At 49.3% G+C, this 24,492-nt stretch overlaps 1 pseudogene across 1 annotated transcript; it reads right to left on the reverse strand.

Moving 5' to 3' along the window:
• Positions 1-274: 274 nt before the first annotated feature.
• LOC309621041 (histone H3.3A pseudogene) lies at positions 275-8,903 on the reverse strand (annotated as a pseudogene). Its single transcript has 3 exons — positions 8,864-8,903; positions 6,714-6,847; positions 275-1,158 (listed from the first exon to the last, which is right to left on the reverse strand). The product of its transcript is annotated as a histone H3.3A pseudogene (transcript).
• Between the last annotated feature and the right edge of the window lie 15,589 nt (positions 8,904-24,492).

Consider the following 24,492-nt stretch of genomic DNA (forward strand, 5'->3'; position numbering starts at 1 on the left):
AATAAATCCCCCATAAGTGTCTGCATTATCAGCTAGAGGATTAGTTAACATGTGGTAAAATGAGGACTTATGCAAGGTATAACGTGCAAAGCATTTTACTACGTATGAAAAACAAGTACAGTCTAATTAGGAGAAAACCAACCGGACTCCGTATCACACACACCTTAATGACAAGACTCCCCACCACATGTGAATGTAAAACATTTAATTAAAAAATGTTGACACTACAATATATAAAATAGCTATTATAAGTGCACATAGTGTATTCTATAGCTGCAGGTTTACTTTTTTTTTTTTTTTTTAAGGAAACTGTAAGTTACACTGTGGTTAAGACTTGTATCTTCACCCTTGAAAAAGCCCACATTCTATCACAGTGATGTATGGTCAGACTTAACAGCCCCAATTGTAAACACTTGGATCAAGTCATAACCAGTTTACTGCAAAAGGACCCTGTACACATTTATCAATTCTAGTACCTTAACAGCTACCCACCAAGTCATTAACATACAGAAACATGCATCATGAGAAGCAAGAAATATCACCCATCCCTTCTGCATATTAGCAACTTGTCACTCCTGAGCGACAGTGCTCATATCACTGGGGTCTGTGAACAGTCACTTTTCGCATTCATCCTGAGTGAAAGATGGAATGACTTAAGTACAAATGCAGCATATTATAAACAATTTCTTACAGAAGAAGTCACAAAGTAAACCGAAGTATTTTACAGAATTTACTACAAAACACCATAAAAACTTCCTTCACTTAAGCACTCTCTCCCCGTATCCGGCGAGCCAACTGGATGTCTTTGGGCATGATGGTGACTGTCTTTGCGTGGATGGCACACAGATTAGTATCTTCAAATAAAACCCACCAGGTACGCTTCACTAGCCTCCTGAAGCGCACCAATGGCGGCACTCTGAAACCTCAAGTCGGTTTTGAAATCCTGGGCGATCTCCCTCACCAACCTCTGGAACGGCAGCTTCCGGATCAGAAGCTCGGTGGATCTCTGGTAACGACGGATTTCTCCAAGAGCAAGGGTCCCGGCCCTGTAGCGATGAGGTTTTCTCATCCCGTCGGTAAAGGGGGCGCTTTCCCGGCCGCTTTAGTGGCCAGCCGTTTGCGGGGCGCTTTGCCACCCGTGGACTTACGAGCAGTCTGCTTGGTTCAGGCCATTTTCTTTCACCCAATGCCGAAGTCTTACACCGCTTCTCGGACCGCCGCGCCGCTCCTGCTGCCCAGTAAAGAGCTGCAGTTGCCGAGCTAATGGAAGAAGCTCCTCCGGCTAACGACCAAACCGCTCTGCGCCCTTCATTCCTTTTTAAGGCTTATTAATATTTCATTGCATGTATATACTATATTTTGCTTATTCTTTCATCCATCAGTGGACACTTGGGTTATTTCTACCTTTTGACTATTGTGAATAATGCTGCTGTGCACGTGGGTGCACAAATATCTGTTTAAATCCCTGCTTTCAATTCTTTGGGGGTACATTCCTAGAGAAGGGATTGCTGGATCATATCATAATTCTATGCTTAATTTTTTGAGGAACCACTGCACTGTTTTCCACAGTAGCTGCACCATTTTACCTTTCCACCAGCAATGCACAAGGGTTTCAATTTCTCCACCTGCTTGCCAACACTTATTTTGTTGTTGATTTAAATAATAGCCATCCTAATAGATGTGAAGTGAAAAGTTTTAGTTTTTAAATAATTGCTGAGTGTCACTGGATATTAGAAGAAAGTCTGATTGAGATTCTCTCCCTGAGTTTCAATTGCCCAGGAATCTCTATGGCTGATGCAGTCAAAATGAGGTCATTTCTGCTTCCAGGACCATTCCTAGAAGAAACAAGAAGGGCCCTTGCTCCTGTTGCTTGTTCCTGCCACATGGTGTCGCTGTTGAAGACTTGTCCTGCACAGTCTGAAGGACATCGCTCACCTGTTGCTACGCTGATGTCTCTGTTGTTTCAGATCCCTCCATGGGCGCCACTAGATCTACCAAAGGAAACAACAGGCCTTGGCTAAGATTACAGTTCCTCTATTAAATTGGACAAATATTTACTGAGTGCCTACTATGTGCCAGGCATTGAGCTAGGTCCTGGGAAAACATCAGAACAAAATAGACAATGATCCCTGCCCTTCTGGGGCTAGACAATAAACAAGGACCACAGTAAACAATAAATTACAAAGCATGTTAAAAGGTGTTAAGCACAATGGGAAGATGAAAGAATAAAACAGGATAAGGGGATTGGGAGTGTGTGGTGGGGAGTTGAGTGAGAGCTGCATCACTGGGAAGACCTTGAATCAAGTCTTGAAGGAGGTGAGCTGTCCCTGGAGGAAGAGTTCCAGGTAGATGGGCAGGAGTATTTGGGATATGTTTGAAGTCAGAGTGAGTGAGGGGGATGGGAGCAGGAGAGCAAAGCCTTAGGGACCATCATAAGGACTTTGGTTTTTACCCTGAGTGAGATGGGGATCCACTGCAGGATTCTGAGCAGAGAAGTGACTTGATCTGACTTGTGGTTTGTTTTTTTTTTAACTTAAGTATTTATTACTTTTGCAATTTAAAGACTTTATTTTTTGGAGCAGTTTTAGGTTCACAGCAAAATTGAGAGGAAGGTACAGAGATTTCTCATATATTTCCGGCCCCCACACAGGCAAGCGTCCCCCATTATCAACATCCCCCAACAGAGTGGGACATTCGTTACAATCGATGAGCCTACAGTGACATGCCATTATCACTCAGACACCATAGTTTACATTAAGGTTCACTCTTTTTTTAAAAAAATTATTTATTTATTTATTTTTGGCTGCGTTGGGTCTTTGTTGCTGCGTGTGAGCTTTTCTCTACTTGCAGCGAGCAGGGGCTACTCTGTTGCGGTGCGGGGGCTTCACATTGCGGTGGCTTCTTTTGTTGTGGAGCACGGGCTCTAGGTGTGTGGGCTTCAGTAGTTGTGGCGTGTGGGCTCAGTAGCTGTGTCTCGAGGGCTCCAGAGTGCGGTTTTATATGTTGTGGCACACGGGCTTAGTTGCTCCGCGGCATGGAGATCTTCCTGGACCAGGGATCGAACCCGGGTCCTCTGCATTGGCAGGCAGATTCTTAACCACTGCGCCACCAGGGAAATCCGGGTTCACTCTTTTTTTTTTTTTTTTTTTCGGGTTCACTCTTGATGTTGCATATTCTGTGGGTTTGGACAAATGTATAATGACGTGTATCCATCCTTATAGGATCACACAGAGCATTTTCACTCCTCTGTGCTCTCTGACTCAACGTTTTAAAAGTTTCACTGTGGCTTATGTGTTGAGAATGAATTGAAGGGTAAGGGGCAGGGACAGAAGCAGGCAGACCAGTTAGGAGGCCATGGCAATGACCCCGGGTCACAGGCATCATGTTTTACAAAATCATCACAGCCTGGAGCCTGGCCCTCTCCTCAGCCTCCTCAGCAAATCCTCCTGCTCTACCCCAGTCATCCTCTGCTTCAGGGCAGCACTGAAGACAACCACTGGTGATTGAGGACCTACTATGTGCTGGGCTTGGCTCAAGGTGCTTCCTGTTGATTGTTTCACTCAGTCTTCAAAGGCATTCACGAGGAAGGGATTGTTCCACAGACATTTCAAAGCTCATGCTATGAATTGTGTCTTCCCCACCCCAAATTCATATGTTGCAGCTCTAAACCCCAATGTGGTGGTATTTGGAATGGGGCCTTTGGGAGGTAATTAGGTTTAGGTGAGGACCTAAGGGTGGGGCCCCCATTATAGGATTTGTGCCCTTACAAGAAGGGACATAAGAGAGTTTGCTTCCTTTTTCTTTCCCCTCCAACCCCTTGATCATGAACCAAGGAAAGCCATGTGAGCACACAGTGAGAAGGCGGCCGTCGGCAAGCCAGGAAGAGGGCTCTCACAGGGAACTGAATCTGTCGGCACCTTGATCTTGGACTTGCAGCCTCCAGGACTGTGGGAAATAAATGTCTGTTGTTTAATTCACCTAGTCTGTGGTATTTTGTTATAGCAGCCCAAGCTGACTAAGACAGCCCGTTTTACAGACAAGGAAATAGAAGCCTCCGAGGTTTGGATGACCAGGTCACTCAGCTGGGGAGTGGTGGAGCATTGGGCTGGGCTGGGCTCTGATGGGAGATTGGGGAGCCAGAGAGAACAGGGCTTGGGGGAGTCCTGCCTGTGGGCCTGGGGGGGCTGGCACTGAGGAGTTGCAGAGGGACAAGGCCAGGTCTTGGGGTGACTGGGCCTGGTGGGCTCCTGGCCCAGGGTGACACCCTCTCTGTGGTTTCCCAGAGGCCAGGCTCTGGCTTTTCCAGATGTGCAGGGAGTCTGCGGGGGTTCCACTGAGGCCCTTCCTTGAGGCCTCCCAGCCTTGCTGGCAGCTGGAGCTGTCTAGGCTGGTGCTTCTGGAGGGGGCAGGTGGTGGTGGTGGTGGGGTGCAAAATGGGGAGGGGAAGGCACCCAATCCTGACTCCCTGGGGCCTGTTCCTGCCCACTCTCAGAGAAGGTGGTGAAGAGGGCAGCATGTTAATGACAGTAATTGCTTTAATTATTTTTTTGTTTTGGAGAGTCATAAAATATGGCAGCTTGCTCAGTGCTAATCATGGTAATTAGGAGGGGCTGGGGGCCGTGCAATTGTCAATGAGGGGGAAGCATCAGCCGGCAAAGACAAAGAGAAGCAAATGGTCAGCCCCCCTTCCTCTTCCCTCCCCTCTTTCCCTCCCTTCCCTCCTACGCCTTTGGCCTTTTATTCCCTCTTTGGCCCACCTCCCTTCACTCCTCCTCCCTCTGCACCACCCCCTTGGGAGGGAGGCCTCTTTGATTCTGATGCATTGACTGCTGGGTTGGGGGTGGGGTGGACGGTGGCCTCAGCTGGTCTCAGGGATTGGCCTTGGGTCTGGGGGGCGCAGCTGTTCTGGGGAAGGCAGAGGAGAGTCGGATCACAAGCAGAGGTCTGTGCTGCTCTGGGTTCTTTCCTATGGCGTGCCCAGATGGGCAGCTTCACACAGCCTGCTTTGGACCAAACACCTTGACCCTCACAGATCCTCTCCTCTCAGGGGAGAGAGCAGAGCTACATCCTTGAGCGAAGCTGGCTAAGCCTCAGGGAGTGGAAGCTGGGCCACCAGCCTGCTTCCCTTACCCCTAGCCAGCCAAGCATCACACGCTCTGCCAACATTTCCTGAGCTACCTACTCTGTGCCAGGCTGGAGATTCAGTGGGGAATCAGGCTCCCGGTCAGATGGAGAGTTGGACGTGTAAGAAGTAATGACCATCCAGGGGGGAATCAGAGGAACGGCACTCAGGCTAAAGGTGCCAATTCTTGGAAAGTCAGGGAAGGCTTCCTGGAGGAGGTGGCAGGGCCATCAGGAAGGACTTCCAAGAGGAAGCCATGTTTTCTGGGTCTTGCAAGGTGAGTAGTAGTTTCCTGGATGTGAGGGGAGGGAGGGTTCCAGGCTGAGAAGAGGGGAGGGCGGGAGATACAGCTAGAGAAATCGCTTTGGGTTAGATTGTGAGGGACCTCAAAGATCACACCATGGAATTTGTGCTTGACCTAGCCTTTGGGACCCCTATGCATGTGACTTGGGAAAGGGTGGGAGTCAGGAAGCTTTTTCTATGAGGAATAAATAAAAACATGTCGGTAAAGCACAGAGCGCAGAGCATCAGTGGATGAGAGCAGTGCTGGTGTTGGTGACAATAACAAAGGGATTAGCCCAGGACAATGTCCAGGGACACATAGACGAACTCATGCAGGTACCTGGAGGCAGTTTTGCACAGACACGCGAGCTCCGATACACAGCACAGAGATACAAACACACAGTTACTGCCCCCCGCCCCCCAGATATGTACAGATCCACACACACACACACACACAGAGTCATGCACACGCAGAAACACTCTGACAAAGACCAACACCAGACACACTCACTACACCAGATTCACCGATGTGTTGCACCTTTGAGGGACCTGCTAAGGCCAGAGATGTGCCCCAAATCCTCGGACTTGTTACTTTGCTCCCTGGGACCCTGGGCTGCAGGGCTGGGGCTGAGTCAGGGAGAATGTCTTCTGCAGATCTCCCCAGCAGCCCTTCTGCCAGAACATGACCCTTGGCACTGCAGCTAGAGAGCCTGAGGCCAGCTGTCAGGAAGAACTGTCCACATGAGAAGCCAGCTTTCTGCAGCCAGGGGTGCCACTCACCACCCCAGGCCTGAGCTACTGGTGAGGTGGTGGTTTGGGGCAGGGAGCCATTTCAGCCCAAGCAGAACTCTCACCCTCTTCCAAGACCAGGGTCTCAGAATCACCAGGACCCTCCTCTGGTGGGCTTAGGCAGAGAAGCTGTGAGCTCACAGGGGAGCACATTATGCGTGGTGCATGCAAATATCTGCTGTGGATGGTAAAAAGGGCCTTGTAACAGGAGGGATAGTGGTTTGGGTTCTGGGGGGCACTTCTGGATTGTGAGGGGTGTGAGGAACAACAGAGGGGCATAGAGGCTCCTGGGGTCTGGCGAGGGGTGCTAGGTGTGTCGGAGAGAAGGGCTTGCTGGGGGCTAGGCACTGTTCAAGATGAGTTGCATGTGTGAACTTGTTTAATCCTTGTGGCACCCAACGAAGCTCGTGCCGTTAGCATCCCATTTTACAGATGTGGACTTAAAGGGCCCTGTGCAATTCACACTGTTGGGAAGTGGGAGGCTGATAGGAACCCCGGCAGCTGGGCCTCAGAGCCCTACCTCATCAAAGTACTTCCCATGACAGGACTTGGTGGTCTGTCCCTGCCGGTTCCTCTTGAGAACGATAGTGATCTCTTGGTCCTTGTGTCCCAGGAGCCAGCAGAGGCCCAGCGCATGGTAGTTGTTCACCAAGTCTGGATGGAAGGACAGGAGGAAAGGAGGGAGGAAGGGAGGAACAATTCAAAGCAGGGGCTGGCCCCGAGGGTCTGCGGGCATCTCAGAACTCCCATCTCATCCCTGTACCCCTTCCCCACCTGTTGGGGGCCCTCCCGTTCCTGCCACCACGCCTGAGCCTCAGGTGTCCCAAAGCTCAGTTTCCTTCTTGTCCAGTTTCGTTTTCTTACCAGACAAATGGGAGCCTGGGTCTGCCTTCCCGCTCACATCAACAGGCTGGTTGTCAGCTGCAGTGACATCTGTGCTTGTCAGAAAAATTAAGAAGAAAGTGAAAGAAGCCACAGCCCTAGAACTGCCGGCTGGAGAGGGAATCTGGGCTTGGCCTCTTCTGGGAAGACCCCTTCCCCCAGCATCTCACAAGAGGCCCAGGGGGCAGGCCTGGGCCAGAGTGGACACGACTTCTCCACCTACATTCTCTTCCCTTGAGAGGGAGTGTGGTGAACAGTGTGGCTTCTGGAAATCCTGGCTCCGGACAGCCCAGCTGTTTGTTTGGGCAAGTTGCTTAACCGCTCTGTATCTTAGTTTTCCCATCTATAAAATGGGGATAATGTTGTGAGGGTTAAATGAATTAATATCTGTAAGCACTTGGAACTGAATATACGTCTGGCACTTAGTATTTTGTTTGTGTTTGTGTTATTTTTCTTTTCTTCCTTGTCCTAGGGATTGTGCCCCTGAGTGAGGGGCTCAGTCCATCTGTGTGGTGGAGCTAGACTGGGGAGAGCTCCCTATGGACTGGGCAGGTTGGAGAAAGCTTCATTCATTCTACAGATTTTTATTGACTCCAAGCCCCTGGTCCCTGCCCTTGGGGATCCCCAGTCTGGTAGGGGGAGGCAGACATGTAAACAGATTATTACAAAAGGCAGGTAATATAATGTTCAGAAAAAAGAGGAGGAAGCATCTAATGGGAGTGGGGAGCGATGGAGTGAGGAGGTCCGGGAAGGCTTCCTGGAGGAGGGGGCAGAAGCATTACATGGAAGTGTGAGGAAGAGTTTTCCAGGTGGCCCTAGGGTGGAAGTCTTTCTAGGGAGACTGGGCATCAGGAGCAGGCTGTGAGGGGCCGGGTCAGCTGTGTTCAGGAGCCTGGGCTTTATCCTAAAGGCAGTGGGAGAACTGGTGAGGGGTGTATGTGGAGTAGACAAAGACACAGTCAGCTTGAAGGAGGTGGCTGGGTCAATGATTGGAGGCTGGATGGGACGCCTACTCACTTGGTCCCCTTTCTCATTCATTTCTGTAGCCCCAGCTACCCTGCCTGGCCCAGGTCATGGGCATTTCTGGCTACCACTAGCGGATGAACCTAGGATAGGACCTCTGTGATCACCCAGGCCCAAGATGGCTGGGATGAGAGAGGGGGCTGGGCCTTAGCAGGAGGGCGCAGAGCTGAGGATCTGTGGACTTCTTTTCAGGACTGTGTGCTCCTGGCTGCCCCCATATCTCAGCCTGGATCAGCCCTGGTGGGGAGAAGCAGGTCACAGAGACAGCTGGGCTCGGCCGGCTCTGTCCAGCAGGGGGCAGCCGCAGTGCGTGGATGAGTGCGTCTGGCCACCACGGCTCAGCTCTGCACCACTGGCACTTTGGAAAGGGTCTCTGGGAGGGCGGGGGTCAGACGCAGTGTATCAAGGCCTTCCTAGGTGAGCTGAAGGGCAGGGGTAGGGACACCGTCACACCCTCAGGACAGTCCTGCCGGATGACGAGAATGCCGGTAGGACCCCAGAGTCCGGATCAGATGCTCCAGTAATTTCAACCCTGGAAGCACACTAGAATCACCTGGGCAGTGTTAAAAACATACCCATTGCCTGGTGCCCTCCCCAGATCAATTGAGTCAGAGTCTCCGGGGGCAGGGCCCAGGGCCAGCAATGAAAAAATCTCCCCTGATGGTCCTAATGCACACTGAACTACCTGGTTGCAGGGATTTGAGAGTGAATGGACAAATGTCAGGGCCCTCTTTGCCCTCCTGGGAGTAGATCTGCATCATTTACATTGCGTGACCACGATGTCACAGGAGTTGGCTCCTGCCATCTCGAGGCTGAGAGAAGGTGGTGAGCAGGGCGCACTACAAGAGGTACCTGTTCCCACCTGCCCCAGGGTGAGGCATTCAGAGCGGGCTGTAGCGTGTGTGTCCACGAACATGTATAAGCATCCCTGTGTGTGGGCAGGCACATTCGGTGTGAAGGTGCTGGGTACCTGCATGTGTGGAGATGTCTCTCCTCTGGGCAGGTGCAGGTACCTCTGGGCCTGTTCTGCCTGCGTGGACGTGCATGCTCTTGCCTTTGTGCTACATGTATGTGTCAGTACACACGAGTGTGGCTCCCTGCCCGTCTCTGTGAGCTTTCTCTGTGCCTGCAGGTGTTTCTCTGAGTACACGCGTGTCTTTGCACATACACATTTGTCTCTGCGTCCCGGTGTCTCATGTGAGGCTGTCTCAGGGCTGGCTCATGGTCTGGGGTCCTTGGGAACCGATGATGGATTTGAAGCTCTGCTTTTGAAGGTATTTTTCCTCTTTCTCTCTCTCCTTCCCATTTGATCGTGCAGCCTCCCCAAAGACCACACACAGGCGAGTTCTGCGTGGACAGAGTCAAGTGTGGGTTTAGAAAACCCACAGCCCCTCCAGGCAGTGTCTTTAGTCGGCCTCCAGGTGGGCAGCCAGCCTCACTGGGAGAAGCTGCTCAGAGCCCACGCGGCATGTGCCAGGCCCACCGCCCCTCCCTGCCAGCATCTTGGAAAGGCCGTAGGTGGGAAGGAGCTACTCAGGGCCAGATGGGGCCCCGAGGGCTCCCAGGCTGCTGATTAAATTGACACACTTTATATTAATATTCTTTATATATTTGTTCAACATTTATTTAGTGGAGGGGGTAAAAGTGATATTCTGTTAATAAAAACGGTGATCTGCTTATAGTAAAAACGAGATTTATCGCCTGCACCGAGCATCACAGACATCTTAATATATTTAGAGTTGCTTTTGATATCAGAGTTTTTCTGTCATTTATAATCAGAGGTGCATTATCTCTCACTCTGAGGATGGAGATTACTTACATAGATGTGGTTACGAAGTTTGTTCCCATAGACGGGACTCTATCAGGCATTATTTGGTTTGAGAATTTCAGCCAGCTCTGCAACGCCATGTTTAACCTGAATAAATACTGCCTTGTAGTGAGTTAGAAAAGGGTGCCTCGTTCAGGCCGCCTCAGTCCTGTGGACGCACAGCTTTGGGGGTCGAGGTTCGTTGGGACTTCAGCGCTCCCTTGGCCTCACTCAGCTCTGGGTGGGTGGTGTGGACTGGATGTGCGTGTGTTAGTGGTCTATCTGATGTTTGTACGCGTGAAGTGTCCACTGTGTTTTGTGTGGCTGGTGTGTGACGTGTGGGTCTGCGTGGGGTGTGTAATGAACTGAACATATGATGTCTGCATGTAGTGAAGAATGGGTTTGTGTGGGTGGTGGTCACGTGTGGGAGGAGGGATGGTGAGGGTGAGGCAGGCGTTATGAGTGTTTGTTTTTTTTTTACCATCTTTATTGGAGTATAATTGCTTTACAAAGGTGTGTTAGTTTCTGCTTTATAACAAAGTGAATCAGTTATACATATACATATATCCCCATATCTCCTCCCTCTTGCGTCTCCCTCCCACCCTCCCTATCCCACCCCTCTAGGTGGTCACAAAGCACCGAGCTGATCTCCCTGTGCTATGCGGTTGCTTCCCACTAGCTATCTATTTTACATTTGGTAGTGTATATGTCCATGCCACTCTCTCACTTTGTCACAGCTTATCCTTCCCCCTCCTCCTATCCTCAAGTCCATTCTCTAGTAGGTCTGTGTCTTTATTCCCGCCTTGCCCCTAGGTTCTTCATGACCTTTTTTTTTTTCTTAGATTCCATATATATGTGTTAGCATACGGTATTTGTTTTTCTCTTTCTGACTTCCTTCACTCTGTATGACAGACTCTAGGTCCATCCACCTCACTACAAATAACTCAATTTCGTTTCTTTTTATGGCTGAGTAATATTCCATTGTATATATGTGCCACATCTTCTTTATCCATTCATCTGTCGATGGACACTTAGGTTGCTTCCATGTCCTGGCTATTGTAAATAGAGCTGCAATGAACATTGTGGTACATGACTCTTTTTGAATTATGGTTTGCTCAGGGTATAGTTATGAGTGTTTGTTGTATGTGCCTTCTGCTGGATTGGGTGAAAGGGGTGTGCCTGGGTGTGTGGGGCTGTGTAGTGTATGGTGTGAGTATGCAATTCTGTGAATGGGGTTCTTGGAGACAGGTTCAAGGTCTCAGCCCTCCAGCCTAGCTTTGGAGCTGGCCCAACCTTGGGCAGGCCTCCCCAAGGCCCCTCTCCAGCCTCAGGTTCCATCCTGTTGCTGTCCCAACCATACTGCTCTTGCGGGGCCAACAGCGTCCTGTCGGCCCTGAAAGAAATAGTCCTTTAGGTAAGAGGGACAGTTGGTGGCAGTTGGCATTGAAACTTTGCCCTGGCCCGAGCCTGCCTGTGTGGAGTCTTCTTCCCCACCCTCACCCCAGGCCTCTATTTGGGCCTCCACCATCTGAACCACTGCAATAGCTTCTCATCTGACCTCCCTGCCTCTCTGCCCACCCCCCCCCCCCATTCTTTCCCCACGCTGCAGCCAAAATGTTTCTCCAAAACTCAAATCTGGGCATATCCCTCCTTACTTCAAACCCTTCAGTGACCCCTCAATGCCTATAATATGAAGGCCAAGCCCCAAGCCGCAGGCCGCTGACAACTGACCCTCATCTGCCTCTCTACCCACCCCTCCCCCCAGGCTCACTATGGCACCGTTTTCTTGGACACCAGTGTGAGGTCAAGCCTCTAGCTCTTCCCTCTGCTGGACCTCTTACCCCTCCGGGCCGGTGCTTCCTCCTCCTTACCCAGCTTAGCCAAGCCCCTTGGAAGCCTTCTCTGCCCTTTCTATACAGAATTGCTGAATCCTCACTCACAACCTCCATTAAGGCTCCCTGCTCTGCATTGTAATGGTCAGCTGGGCTGTGTATCCCCACCGAACAGTGGCTTCCTTTGGGGCTGCCTGAGGGATGCTCCTGGGCCAGACTCCAACTTCTGGGGGACCCACCCCGAGCGGGGCTCCAGTGCCCACCCATGCTCTAGTGGGGGTGACGATCAGAGAGAGTGATGTCTTCCCTCTCTTTCCCCCATTTAGGCAGGCAGCTGGCCTGAGCTTCCTTGCCTCTAGGGAGGTTTGCGTTTTGAGACATCTGGAAGACACTTCTCTGTTGGGGTTTTGTTTCCCTAAAGCTGGAGCCTCTCTAGGGGATTAAGCAGGGTGTCTGGGTGGGAGAGGGGAGAGAAAATAAAAATGGGAGCGAGGAATTCCTCCCGACTAAAGGGAGAATCTTTACTGGGAGTGAGGGAAGTCTGGGGTTGCCCGGGTGGAGGAGACTCATGTGTATTTCCTGGAAGGACCTTGGAGAAGGTGGGGTCCCCAGGCGCTGTGTGGTTCCCAGCCTGGCCAAGGGTGCTGGTAGGGGAGCTGAAGGAGCCCTGGGGGCCAGGACAGTGGTGTCTCCATAGGAGTCATTGTTGAGTGACGGCCACGATGAGAGTGGATGTCCTCTTAAGGCTGAAATACAACAGTGTTATATTTCCCCAGAGCCTGGGTACTACACTGAGGATACTTAGACCCTGGGGTGCAGCGGCGTTGGTAGGATGGCAAGTGAGTCATTGTGCCTCATCTGTAAAGTAGAGATAAGAATCGTATCTCCCATTATTATGATATCACTTATATGTGAAATCTAAAATGTGGCACAAATGAACTTATCTACAAAACAGAAACAGACTCACAGACATAGAGAACAGACTTGTGGTTGCCAAGGGGGAGGGGGCGTGGGGGAGGGAAGGACTGGGAGTTTGAGATTAGCAGGTGCAAACTATAACATATAGAACGGATAAACAAGGTCGGTCTTACTGTATAGCACAGGGAACTATATTCAGTATCCTGGGATAAACCATAATGGAAAAGAATCTGAAAAAGAATGTGTATATGGATAACTGAATCACTTTGCTGTACAGCAGAAATTAACACAACATGGTAAATTAACTATACTTCAATTAAAAAAACAAAAAAACAAAGAAACCTGAAGGCTGTTGTCACCACATGATACATGCCAGCTCCTTACTGGGCCAAACTGGAGATTTTTTTGGACCTGTGAGCAGGTCCTCAGAGGAGTGTAAGTTTTCATCCTTCAGTAACAGAACCACCACCAGCTGTCTCCCCTTTTTCTGGCAAAGAAAACCCGGAATTTTCCCCTTCAGCAAACTGCTTGGTGACTGACTATCTTCTCTGGTGTATGGACCTTCATCTAGCATGTTAAAACACTCAGGTTTTTTTTTTTTTTATTTTTTATTTAAGGGACCTCTGCACCCTGACAGTTCTCAGTAAATGTGAGCTATGATATAGGAATCAGTCTGCATACTTAAGTATGCAAGAAATAGTATATTTCCCACCTTTCACACTGATTTTATTAACTCACCTTGAGCTCCCATTTTTCTCTGGGGATCTGGGAAATTCTGCCTCAGCCAGTTTTGGGGCCAAGCTGGAGATCTGTGTGTGTGTGTGTGTGTGTGTGTATGTGGAGCTTCCTGTACTCTAAGTAGTGTGAAGCTGTAGGCCAAGCAGGAGCAGATAGGGAACCAAGGAGGCATTACTGAGGCTTCCCTACTGAGGGGTCTCAGGTAGGGAACCGGAGGGCTGATGCAGAGAGTGCCACTGAAAAGAAGGCACGGGTGCCGCCCTGCTGCTAATGTGTGGCCTGGCATTCCTCCTTGGGGACATGTCCAGGACACCTGTCTGACTTATCCATCAGAAGCATCCTGCTCTCTCTGACCAACCAGAGCACTCTATTTGTGCTCTGTGAGGGCACTGACCTCAGCCTGTCTCGGGCTGTGGTGTTGATTCCATTGGATTCAACTCAATTTGAGTCTATTGAGTTCAACATGGCTGGACTCTGTGTCAGATGCTGAAGGTAAAAGAATGAACAAATTAGACTTGACTCCTGTCAGTAGTTTAGTGGGGCCACTTGCTGGTAGACACATGATGAAAGTATGTGCTGCCATGAGAGTGGGGTATGGGGGGCATCAAGCAAGAATCAGTGAAGGCCTCCCAGAAAGATGCCGCCTTGAAGCCAAGACTGAGGGAGGAAGTGTGGTTCAGGTGGGAATGTCGTGTGCTGGAGACTGGAGGCCAGAGAGCGTGGGGTCTGGAGATGACCTCTCCGGGGCACAGAGACATCTGGAAGGCCATGGGGAGATGGAGAGGATGGAAGCCAGAGTGGCGGACTGGACTGGGTCACACAGGGCTCTGGAGGCCTTACATTGAAGGGTTTGGACCTTACCTATGGGTAACATGGAGCCGTTGGAGGAGAGTGACATTGTTATATTTCAGCCTTAGAGAACGGCCTGTCTGTGATGTGGAGGGTGGCTTTGAGGGTAGGCTGATACATGTTTAATAACTAGCTCTCTGGAAAAAAAGCCCTTTTGCAAATTTCTGTGATGTAAATACTTCCAGCATGATTGGTTTCAAGCCCCCCAGGGGATGACAGACATCGGAATGTGGAGCTGGGATGGGATGCTGATAGTCTGAACTCCTGAGCTGGGACCAGCCGGCTCCAGCTCACCACTGGTTGCAGGAGAGCAAGGAGGCCTTATTTCTCTTACTAGAATGAGTGGGTGAGCAAGCCTCTCTCATTTCCCTTTGTCTTCTGCCCCAGCACTGAGCATGGGCCCTGCACAGAGTTAGCACCGAGGCCCAGAAATATTCTGGAAGGATAACCAAGGCAGAAGAACCCTCAGGCGCGTCCCATCTTATCTCCTGGAGGAATCCCTATGAACCAGCTCTCATGAGGAAGTCAGAGGCAGGCAAGTGTGCCCCATGTGATCAGATTTCAGGGCTGAGGACAGGAGGAGAGCATGCTGGGATGGGAGGCTGATGAGCTGATGATAATAATTATGACAATTATGCAAAATACACAAATAATAATTACAGAAAATCATGATTATTATTTGTGGGTGCGAGATGTCTCCAGCTTTTTGGAACTGCACAGAAACATCAGATGTCCCTTTTCCCGTGGGACTGGGAGTGTCATAGCCAAGCTCAGGGCTGTGTAGCAGGGGCTGGGTTTTACATTTCTTGCTAGACAGCTGGCTCCTGCCCCGAGCTGGTGGGATCCAGCCTTCCCACCAGCTGGATGGGGACCCAGTGCCAGGCCAGGCTGGGCCAGACAGCGAGGTCAGGAAAGGCAGGCCTCCCCCTCTACTCCCTTTCCTGCCCTTCACACAAGACCCTAGTGGCATCATAAGGGCCCTCTTTTAGAAATCCAACAGGAGTTGCCATAGGGCTGGGAAACTTAGCTGAACTGGGTATAATACGGCTCCAGGACCTCCACAGCTGGAGGGAGTTCATTAACTCTATTAACATGATTCAGGGGCTTCCCTGGTGGCGCAGTGGTTAAGAATCCGCCTGCCAATGGAGGGGACACGGGTTCGAGCCCTGGTCTGGGAAGATCCCACACGCCACGGAGCAACTAAGCCCGTGCGCCATAACTACTGAGCCCACGAGCCACAACTACTGAGCCCAGGTGCCACAACTACTGAAGCCGGGGTGCCTAGAGCCCGTGCTCCGCAACAAGTGAAGCCACTGCAATGAGAAACATGTACACCGCAACAAAGAATAGCCTCTGCTCGCTGCAAATAGAGAAAGCCCATGTACAGCAATGAAGACCCAATGCAGACAAAAATAAATAAAATAAATAAATTTATAAAAAACCCAAACAAACCATAATTCAGGTTCAGTTCCTTGTGTCTGCTTTTTCTGCTTTGCTATCAGTTAGGCAGTTCTCTCTCTCTCTCTTTTTTTTCCCATCTGTTCCAAGCTCCTGAGAGAAGAAATTTGATTGGCTCAGCTGATAACCATAGTCTCTTTGTAGAGCTTTTTGTGTCAAGCCATGTGATAGGCTATTAGGTGGCCTGTGGATGAGCTGCTCTTGTGTCAGGTGCTCATTTGTGGCCCAATCAGATGTCAGCTCTGAGCTGGAAGCCTTTGGCAGCAGAGATTCAAACAGAAGTTGGTTGCATGGTGGCAGACCTGTCCTGTGTTGAATGTAAGTCTTGATACTTCATTCAGTAGGTGATGGTGAATCTTGAAAGGTTCTTGAGGATGTGATTTGATTGAAGCTGGGACTTGGGAAGATTAATCTGGTCACAGGGAAGAGGATCATTGGAGGTGGAAAGGAGGGAGGCAGGGCGGCCAGGTAATTGGCTACTGCTTTAGCGCAGTGAAAAATGAACTGAGCTGATATAATTTAGAGGGTGGGGCTCCTAGGGAGCCAGATTTAAGGAAGCTCTCACTTTCAGGGTTTGTCATTAGCAAGGATCTGACAGTGCCTCCTTAAATGTGCCTCTCTCACCACACCCTGTGGTGGGGCGGGGGGTTGAGGAAGGCAGCTGAACTTATAAGCTGTAACTGGTGAATTGCAGGTGGTGAGGGAGCGGGACTCTCTGCAGCGGTGAATGCTGAGGCTTCTGGTGTTAAGGCCTCCAGAGGATGAAGAGGCCAGGCCTGGAGTTGGGGAAGCAGAGGAGGGAGGGGCAGGTTTAGGGAGGAGGCTGATAAATTCACTTTGCGATACGCTGAGTTTCAGGTGCTTGCGGGCTATTAAGGGTGAGATTTCTAGTAGACGGATGGGAATGTGGGTCTGAAGCACGGAGAGGAGTCAGAGAGGGAGAGATGGCCTTTGATAGGTGTCAAGCGTAGAGTTGATCACGAGGTGCCATGTGTGCCGGGCACAGAGCACATGCTCAGGAAATGTTTGGTAAACAATGTTTGAAGTCCTGGGAGTACACTTGCTCCCCCAGGGAATGGTGCAGGGAGGCATGAGTCTCTAATGGTGAAATTTCAGGCATCTAACAATATCCCCTGGATTAGCGACATTTGTGGCTAGGAGGAGATTCTTTAGCGGCCCTTAAGATGACCCCATGCTCATATTTATGTATCTGCCTTGTCCTCAAGGATGTGTGAAGCATGAATGCCCAGTTGAAGAGTTGAGGACCAAGGGTCAGGAGACCTCCTCCCTCTTCTCTGACTGTGAAGGTCTCTGGTCTCCTAAGAAATGTCTTTTGGGGGACTTCCCTGGTGGTCCAGTGGGTAAGACTCCACGCTGCCAATGCAGGGGGCCCGGGTTCGATCCCTGGTCGGGGAACTAGATCCCGCATGCATGCCGCAACTAAGAAGTCCACGTGCCACAACTAAAAGATCCTGCGTGCCTAACTAAGACCCAGCACAGCCAAAATAAAAAAAAAATAAAAAAAATCTTTAAAAAAAAAAAGGAAGAAATGTCTTTTGGGAATCACCCAGAGATCGTGTCTGGTCATCAGTGGAGCTGAGAGCATAACCCTCCACGCCTGCATGAGGTCTCGAAGGTGACTTTACCTTCATGAATTCATTTGAGCTCTATTATTTCCTTGTGATGGAGAACACACAGGACTCATTGTCCCCATTTTACAGATGAAGCACTGAGGCTCTGAGAGGTTAAATGACTAGCTGAGAGCCACATAACTGGTCAGGGAAGGCTGGATTGGAATCCAGGTCTACTTAAAAAAAAAAACAAAACATTCTCCTGAACCTAGAGGTCATCATGTATTCTAGGCTTTCCTGAGATATGTGATAGTAGGATGACATCAGAGCTATATAAATGGCTCATATTTATTGAGGACTTATTATGTGCCAGATATCATATTTTTCATTTAAACCTCACAACAGTTTTATGAGGTAAGCGTTATCATCCATCTATTGGCAAGAATAAAAAAGATAACATCCAGTTCTGGCCATGGTGTGGGAAGAGGACCCTTGCGTACATCAATGGGAGTGAGAATTGCTTATAAATGTTAGGGAACAAAATCAGCAGTAGCAATTAAAATTTAAAATACAAACACCCTCTAATTCACAAATCCCTCTTTTGGGAATCCATCCTATGGAAATAAAAACATCAGAACACAAGTATATGCCATTCATTACAGCAGCATTTGTAGCAATGAAAAAGAAACAATTAACATCCATTAAGAGGGAAGTGAGTTAGGCTGTGGATGGTTTCAGAGGCAGTGAGGAAGGGGTGTTAACATCTGCATGCACCGACCTGGAGAGTTGTCCATGATCTATTAAGTGAACAAAGCAAGTTTGGAGTAATGTGAATCCTCTTTTTAAAAATTAAATAAATTAGAAAGAAATAAAAAGACAAAAGACCCACATATGTTTTTTGTGTTTGTATGGGCCTAGAAAATTATCTGGAAGGATGTGCACCATCTGTTGTGACCTTGGGGAAATGACTTTGAAGGCAGGGAGGGGGAGAAAATGAATTTTTCATGCACTTCTGTATTCTTCAACTAATGTTGCCTGTGAAGTCGTGGGTGGCTTCATAGAGGTGGTGACGTTTGAGTTGAGTCTTGAAGGAAGAATGGGAGTTTGCCAGATAATGAAGTTGGGAGGGGCAACATTTTAGGTAGAGGTGCAGAGATGCAGGGAAAGGGCAACAGTCTCGTGGGGCTGCTCACTTCCTACTCTGTGCCCTGAGCCTCCACAGAGAGAGTGAAGATTAAAATGAGGTAACGTATGTGCAGCACCTGGGGCACAGTGGACCTCAGCTCCTGTGAACTGGACTGTCTAATTCTTGCCACATATCGGAATATGGATTAAGGATCATGTGTGGTGAATGCATATTAGGTACAAAGGATGGAGTAGGGGTGAGGATGTGTGTGGTGGGGTCCGTGGGCAGGGGCCTCTTCATTCTTTGTTTCCTTTATTCCTTTTTCCTCTCCTATAATTCCTTCCTTGTGTTCTCCCCCAATCCCCTCTTCCTGCTCCCGCCGCCTCTCAGTTCCCTTCACCCCCTGCCACGGGCACTTGCAGAGAGAGGGGCACAGACGAACGAGTGTCTTACTGCAGGACAGTTGGCTGGACATGCTATGTCCCCCCTCAGTTCCTCTGGTACCTCCCTGATCTGGGCAACTCAGGCAAGACCCTGGCCTGTGATGCTAGATCAACTTGGGTTCAAATTCCAGCTCTTCCACTTACTGTGTGACCTCAGGTTGGTGGTTTAGCATCTCTGAGCCACAGCTTCTTCATCTGTAAAATGTGCATAATGATTCTTCTCTCACAGGGTTATGGTGAAGATTAAATGAGAAGATGTTTACATCTAGCACTGACTTCATAGATCTAGACACAAAAATATTTTCTAATTTTTAAAGTTTCTTTCAGCCTATTTTTGGAGAGGATTCTGGTGAAGTCTGTGAACCTCTGCCGTCTCTTTTGTTTAAGAGGCTTCCTTCTTGCCTAATACCCGAACTTGAATTGTGGATTAGCCACGGTCAACGTTCAGTTCTCTGCATGTTACAGGACTCTGCTTGCCCTCTCTTCCTCTTAAACTCAAAGAAGAAAGCGAATCAAAACAACTCCAGTCAGCAGAGCCTACACGGGGGCCGGGGCCAGTTCCCTGGGCTGGTTAAAGGGGGCAGCGGCAGGTAGCTGGGGGCAAACGGAAGAGGATTTGGAGGTTCTCTAGCACCCATCGGAGTCCCTCCTGGCTCCATGTGCGTGTGTGAGGGGTCCTGGAAAGGGCCCATTAGTGGTGATGGAAAGAGCTCTGAGTTATTAATGGTGTTTGTAGTTGTAAGCTCCGCTAACGACGATAACCACGTGCATTGTAATAATGTGTGTAACGAGAGCTCTCGCAATGGATTAATAGATCAGTTGTGACTTTGATGACTGTGGTGAGTGAGGTAGAGCATGATTCTGTGTTCACAGGCTGGGCACAGCCTGGTGGAGAGACGGGTGTGTGAGGGCAGGAGAGGGCCTGGAGTTAGTGGCAGCCTGGAGGTGGGCAGACCTGGGTGTGTATCTCTGCTCAGTATCTTCAGAGCTGTGTGACTTGGCATTGTCACGTTACCTCTCTGAGCCTCAGTTTTTCTCATCAGTAAATGGGAGATGATAATAATGCCATCCTACAGAGCTGTGAGGATTAAATGAGATAATGCACCTGAAGCAGGCAATGCCTCTTCCTTTGGATGCTGGCTGCTTTGCTGCTCTGAGGAGTGCCACCTGTGCCCCAGCTGCCAGCCCTTCGCACTGGCTGTTCCCTCCTCCTGTCATGCTCTCCTCCCAGACACTTACCTGGCTTGCCCCTCCTGCCGACAGGTCTCTGCTCAGATGTCACCTCATCACGGAGGCCTTTTCTGACCCCCTTATCTAAAACAGCACCCCCAAACTCTGTCCTCCTTGTCTGCTTTATTTTTATTCACAGCCCTTGACATTTTATATATGTAGTGGTTTAGTACTTTATTGTCTGTCTCCCCGTCTTGACTATAAGTGTCATAAGAACAGGAGTTGTTTTTGTTCACTGTGGAGTCTCCAGTGCTTAGGACAGCACTGGCTCATAGGAGGCGCTTGGAAATACTTATTGCATAAATGAAGGAATAACCCTGTGACAGGCATAGGGTATGTGCTTCATAAACGGTGACCAGGTTAAAACTGCATCAGCAAATGAAGAGGAACCAAGGCAATGAAGAAACTTCACGGTGAAGCTTCTCTCCAAAGGCTCCTTCTTCATAGGAAGACTCAGAGCCTCTGGTTTCCTGCCCTCCTCCCCTCGCTTACACACACGACCCCCGACCCCGATCATTGAGAGGCAGAACCACAAAGCTGATTAATGATCTTGAACAAGGCTTCAGACCACACCTTTGAGAGGAGATATGCCAGACCTGGGGGCATATGCATCCGTGAGGACACAGAATGAGGTTTCTGTGCCTATGTAGCCATGAGAAGGGGTCTTGGGAGTCCTTCTGCCAGACCCCTGGATTTCGTCTAGAATGTCTCCAAAAGTAGCGTGTCCCCATGAGTGCGTTGTGAGGTGTGTGCTGGTGTGTGACTGTGATAAGTCACTGTGAGTATGCGTGTGTGTGTGTGAATCTGTATCCTGTGTTTGCTTACTTGCTGTGTGTGTTGGGTGAACAATTGTGTGTGTGACTGTCCATGAATGTGCTGGTGTAGGCTTGTGTGGAAGTATGGCAGTGGATGGCAGTGTGTGGGTATGAGTATTTGTGAATTTGTTGTGAGCCTTTGCTTGAGAGTGAGCTCGTGGTGTGTGTTCATAGAGATATGTGTGTGTGCTTGTATTGTGTGTGCGTTGGAAGGTGTTTTGTATGTGTATTCTAGCCATGACAGGGTGTGGATGGTAAGAGTATGCACATGTGGATGGGGGGGGTTAGTGTGTAAACTCTGCGATTGGTTAATCATGGATTCTTGAGGCCAGGTGCAGTATGTCCTGAAAGCATCCCCCTTGAGGCTTGTGTTACCAAAGATGCCAGTTGTATCATTTTGCTTGTGCTTGTGTGACAAGATATTCTGACACGGAGCCATGGAGAGAGAGGTGGGTCTCTTGGGAAGATTTCTGCTGATTACCGCTGTTTGAATAGAAACACAATTATTTCATAAGGCCAGGCTGGCAGTGTTGGAAATAGCCGAGTGTAGAACTGGAGCAACGGGGACCACATCCCATTTGATACTAATTGGTTTGATGATGACAATTGTTGCATTGCAGACGGTGTGACTATCTCCTAATTTAACATAATCAATAAGGTAACCACAGCTCAATGCAAATGAGATGTGGGGAACCGTGGGTCCATTTGTAAGTCGTGTTCTTTTTTTTTTTTTTTTTTTTAAACATCTTTATTGAAGTATAATTGCCTTACAATGGTGTGTTAGCTTCTGCTTTATAACAAAGTGAATCAGTTATACATATACAATATGTTCCCATTTCTCTTCCCTCTTGCATCTCCCTCCCTCCCACCCTCCCCATCCCACCCCTCTAGGTGGTCACAAAGCACCGAGCTGATCTCCCTGTGCTATGTGGCTGCTTCCCACTAGCTATCTATTTTACATTTGGTAGTGTATATATGTCCATGACACTCTCTTACCCTGTCACATCTCACCCCACCCCCTCCCCATATCCTCAAGTCCATTCTCTAGTAGGTCTGTGTCTTTATTCCCATCTTGCCACTAGGTTCTTCATGGCCTTTTTTTTTTTTTCCTTAGATTCCGTATATATGTGTTAGCATACTGTATTTGTTTTTCTCTTTCTGACTTACTTCACTCTGTATGACAGACTCTAACTCCATCCACCTCATTACAAATACCTCCATTTCATTTCTTTTTATGGCTGAGTAATATTCCATTGTATATATGTGCCACATCTTCTTTATCCATTCATCTGTCGATGGACATTTAGGTTGCTTCCATGTCCTGGCTATTGTAAATAGAGCTGCAATGAACATTTTGGTACATGGTAAGTCGTGTTCTTAATGCATTTTCCCAATTAGCTGTAGCTGGCCTCCCCTCCCCTGGAGTGTGGGAGAAGTGATCATTGAGATTGCCACACTTTCTCCAAACCTTCGCTTTCAGAGAGGCTCAGGAAGGGCTTATCCTGGGGGCTCCCAGGAACCCAGAGACTTTCTTAGGAGCAGCTGAAATAGAGTCAGGGAGCGGATAGTTCAACAGGACACTTCCCTTCAGATTCATGACACTCCCCAGCTCGGACCCCTGTAATTTCACTGCCTCTTCCATCCTACTGGGAGGTGCTCCAGGACAAGGATTGTGTTTCTCACATCAGACTGGTCACTTCATCACTCGAGGACCTATGTCTCTTTCACTGAATCAAGGCTCCAAATTCTACGGCTGATTAGACCAGAGCCTTGCCAAGGTCACGGGGGCGATTCTCTTCCATCAAATCGGGTCCCCCGCCAGAGCAGAGCTGTGATTCTGCTCTCAGCCTGGTGCTTGCCCAGACCTTGTGTACGTGTACACGTGCATGTGTGTATACTGCAGCGTGCTCCAGATAGTGAGTCGGGAAGGCAGCGTGCCAGCAGGGAAGTGGCTTAGTGTAGTGCTTTGGAAGAGACTCTGGATCCAGACTGCTTGTGTTACTAACTGGAGCACCTTGGGCAAGTTACTTGACCTCTCTGTGCCTCAGCTTCCTCATTCCATGAATGGGGAGAAAGTCCCTACTCATGGGTCTCCTGTGAGATTTAAATGAGCTAACATCTTAACTCATTTTAATATTTATTAGAGTAAAATAAATTAGTTCCTGAGTCTCATTAGTCACTCAAGTGTTCAATAGCCACCTGTGGCTAGTAGCCAGAGGATTGGACCGAGCAGATATCATGTATCATTTCAATATCATTTCCATCATCATAGAAAGTTCTGTTGGGCAGAGCTGCTGTAGACCTTTGATGTTGAATGAGCTGAGCTCCAAGGAGGTCCCACACTTCTCCAGATTTTGGTATGGGTGCATCTGTGTTTTCTCTAACTAACTCAGTGCATTGCACAAACTCCCCTCCTGCTGGCAGAAAGAGTCCAGCCCTGTGCCACCTCTTGTCATACCCCCTGCACCTGACACCCAGGCCTGGGAGCTCTGGTGGCTGTTGTACCAGATGGCCTGGGAGTTATTAATGAGAGACCGTGTGTGTATGTATGTGTGCGCGCATGTGTGCCTGTGGGCTGGGGCCATGTGCTGTGATCATCATTTTGGGGCCTTCCTTGGGGAAGTAACAAATGGCACCATATCCCAGGAGTGTTGCAGTGGGGGCCACCTCATAAATCAGTGTGAAAGGCTCCCAGTCCCTGCTGAGTTGTCCTGTGGCCCTACAGCTAAGTGACCCAAAGGCTGTGGGGCTGCCATGCCTCACCTCCCATCGTCCCCGCCCCAGCTCTCTGGGCCTGATGGACTCGGTGCTGACTTGACTTGTCAGCAGTCCCAGGCCCTAGTCCTGGCTCTCCCAGTAGCCAGTGATCTGGTCTTGAAAGATTCACCTTTTCTCTCTCGGCCTCGATTCCTCATCTGTAAAGTCAAGGGAAGAGAGGGAACATTACATGACCTCTGAAGCCCCTTCGAAATGTAATATTTAGGATTTACACTCAGTTCCACCTCCCAGATCAGGGAAAAGACTGCAAGACTGTGAGTCCAGGGCAATGAGGGCACTGAAACCACCTTGTTCAACATTCAGATTTTGGGGTCCACTCTGGATCTGCTGCTCCAGGATGGTGACTCTGCAGATGATGACTTTGCATTTTCTTTGCTTTTCCCTAGTAATTCTTACGCACCATAATGTTTGAGAACCTTTGGCCCAAGGGCACATGCTGTATCTCCAGTGCTCCTGCTTTTGGAGAAGTGGCTGAGGTGCCAGGTATGGGAGAGGGTTGAGTGGAGAGACTGGGTATGGGTAGGGTGAGGAAGGCTGTGTCTTCTAGGGGCCCCTAGCTCAAAGCCAAGTTCCAGAGTTTGGTTAACTGGGAGTGAGGAATAGCTCAGAACAGAAGCACAGGCTGCAGATCTGATCTGAGGGGCAGGTGGGATCAGAGGCCTTCCTCTGAGTTAGGGTTGCTTCTCTGGGTTTCTGGAAACAAGGTCTGGCCCAGTGGAAGGGGCTACAGTAACTAGGCAAGAGGGCCGTGGCTGGAGTAGTGGTTAAAATGCACAGGTTGAAGCACGGGCTTCAAATCCTGGCTTGGTGATACCTTAACCATATGACC

The sequence above is a fragment of the Balaenoptera borealis genome (genome assembly GCF_965194805.1).
Source record: "Balaenoptera borealis genome assembly, chromosome: 1".
Classification (NCBI taxonomy): domain Eukaryota; kingdom Metazoa; phylum Chordata; class Mammalia; order Artiodactyla; family Balaenopteridae; genus Balaenoptera; species Balaenoptera borealis.